The sequence below is a fragment of the Suncus etruscus genome, chromosome 16 (assembly GCF_024139225.1).
Source record: "Suncus etruscus isolate mSunEtr1 chromosome 16, mSunEtr1.pri.cur, whole genome shotgun sequence".
In the NCBI taxonomy this organism is placed as follows: Eukaryota; Metazoa; Chordata; class Mammalia; order Eulipotyphla; family Soricidae; genus Suncus; species Suncus etruscus.
The window spans coordinates 71740908-71743965 of NC_064863.1; positions in this window are offsets into that span (position 1 = coordinate 71740908).

The window sequence follows — 3058 nt, forward strand, 5'->3', positions numbered from 1 at the left end:
AAGAGAGGCAGGAAGCTGACAATCCTTTCTGTTGAATTCTGTTCTGAATGATTAGTTTTAGGTTGTGGTTTCTTTTTAAAAATGTCTATTATGTCTCTCCTCCCTCCCCCCATTCCATCCTTACATTAAAATTTTTACTTTCATGTAAACTGTTTCTTTGTGTTCTTGGTGTGGGTGTAAGGATACATTTGAGAATTTTGAAATCCAGACCAGAAACAAAATAGTTTGTGGCTAAGCCACCATGCCAATCTACTTTTAAATATTCACCAAGACGAATAGGATCGTATTGTGTTTGCCTTCCGTGTGTGCCTCGCTCTGTCACCACTGGGATCTAATTTACAGCTGGAATGGTAAAGCTGACAATCAGTAGAGAGACAAGACCTTGAGTTAAGCAACTGAAATAATGCTTGGTAAATATGTTCAAACCAGCAGGGTAAAATCGCCAAGATGACAATGTGCCCTTTGGGACACACCCTGCTTTCTTTGTCTTCTGTTGATGAGATAAGAAGAATGTTTCCTTGACAGCAGCACAAGGAGTCCTCCCTCTTCATCCTTGCCACTCGTTTCCCCCTTACAAACTTAAAAATGCCCATGGGCACTACATGCCCCCAACCCAGCCCCAGCTCATTTTAGTTCAGCAGGTCCAAATCCAGTGCTTGTGAACAGAGTAATCAGTTAACTTAAAGGCATGAATCACTGATGATACCCACTTTCTGGAAAAAGATATTTATAGGGCTGGAGAGATAGCACAGCGGTAGGGCCTTTGCTTTGCATGCAGCTGATCCAGGATGGACAGTGTTTTGAATCCGGGCATTCAATATGATCTCCCCAGCCTGCCAGGAGCAATTTCTGAGAACAGAGGCAGGAGTAAACCTTGAGCATCACCAGTTGTGGCCCAAAAACAAAAACAAAAGTGAAAAAGATACTTATAGACCAAATGGATCTGTAATTGGTGGGATGTTAGTTAGTGATTAAAAAAGGGAAAATGGAAGATTTCACACACTGTTTTTACCCCGTTGGCAAAGAAATTCAGGCACTTTTGCAGCACCCACTTAAGGCACAGCAACAGCCTATTTACATTAGTTCTCAATACACCTCATCACCTGGAAAAGACTTGCAGTGCAAAGTAAGGTAAGGCTATGCTGCTTAAATAAAGAGACACCTCTCTTATGCCCTGGATTTCCCATCTACATATTTTTTTTGTTAGTTTTGTTTTTTTTTGTTTTTTTCGGCCACACCCATTTGATGCTCAGGGTTACTCCTGGCTAAGCGCTCAGAAATTGCCCCTGGCTTGGGGGGACCATATTGGATGCCGGGGGATCAAACCGCTGTCCTTCCTTGGCTATTGCCACTTCGCCAGCCCCTACATTTTTGTTCTTATGTCACTGCTCAATCCAGTGACTGACAGATCCAGGGACAGATGCACAAACCATCATAAAACAGCATGCTCCCAGAAGCAAAGATGTCAAGTTTGAGCCATATGTTCACTTGGATTTAGTTGTACAGGTAGAGTTTTAAAATAAACCCAGATAAAACTGACTAAAAGAAAAACAATAGTAATACATCGGTGGTTCTAGTTCTCAGATTCTTTGGAGTTCTCTGGTGAAAGATGTCAAATAGAGCGATAAATTCTTTAAGTAAAATTTGTTCAAAACATTTTAATTTTTTGTCACAATAATTTATAAGTATATATGTTTATGTCTTAGGGATACATAGCTACATCACTACACCTACCAACCAAGTACCAGTATCCCTTCACCACTGTCCACATGGCCCTTCCCACCTGTGTCTTTCCTCAACAGAGATTGAGGACTTGTTTTCATTAGATATAATCTATTTCTTTGTTTTGTTTCTTTATATGCCACACATAAATGAGATCATATCGTATTAGTCCTAGTCCTGAGTTATTTCACTTACCACAACACTCTCTAGTTTTATCTCTATTGTAGTAAAATGAAAGATTTCATTTTTACTTGTAGTCGAGTAATAGCATATTGTGTATATAGACCACAATTTCTTTTAATTTTCTTTTTATTTATTTTTTTTGTTTGGGGGCACACCTGGAGGTGCTCAGGGGTTACTCCTGGCTCTGCGCTCAGAAATTGCTTCTGGCAGGCTTGGGGGATCATATGGGATACAGATGATCGAGTCCAAGTCAGTCCAGGATTGGCCTTGTGCAAGGCATACATCTTACCTACCCACTATGCTATTGCTCTGGCCCTAAGACCTCAATTTCTTTATCCATTTATTTGTTGTTGGGCCTTCGAGTTATTAATAGATCTTGGCAATTGTAGACAGTGTTACAGTGAACATAGGAGTGCAAATATCTTTTCAAATGAGAGTTTTTGTCTTTTGGGAGTGGAGTTTACTGTTTCATGTGTTGTTTTATTTTTAATTATTGAGAAATCTCTATAATTTCCCCCATAGAGTCTGACTCAGTTTACAATAATATCAACAGTGCATGAAATTTATTTTTTCCTCTCTGTATCCCTATCTACTTTTTGTTCCTAGAATTTATTTTCTTTGGTGGGGCACACCTGGAGGGGTGATTAGGGCTTCTCCCTAGTTCTGTGCTCAGAGATCACTCCTGGCAAACTTGAGGAACATATGTGGTGCTGAGGGTTAAATCCAGGTCTGCCATAAGCAATGCAAATGCACTTCCTACTGTACTATCCTTCTGGCCCGAGTTCCTGGCATTTTAAACATAGACCATTCTTGGGGCCAGAGTGATAGCGCAGAGATAGAGCATTTGCCTTGCACGCAGACCCAAGAAGGACCTGGGATCGATCTCTGGAGTCAAATATGGTCGCCCAAAGCCAGGAGCGATTTTCTGAGCACAGAGTCAGGAGTTGCCCCTGAGCATCACCAGGTGTGACCCCAAAACAAAAACAAACAAACAAACAAAACAGACCACTTACTGTTATAAGTGATATCTCATGGTCATTTTAATTTAAACTTCCCTTGTAGTAGACAAAGAACATTAACATTGTTAATGTTCCTATTATGACCACCCAAAGTCTCCTTTAAGAATATGTCTGTTGGGGCTGGAGAGATAGCA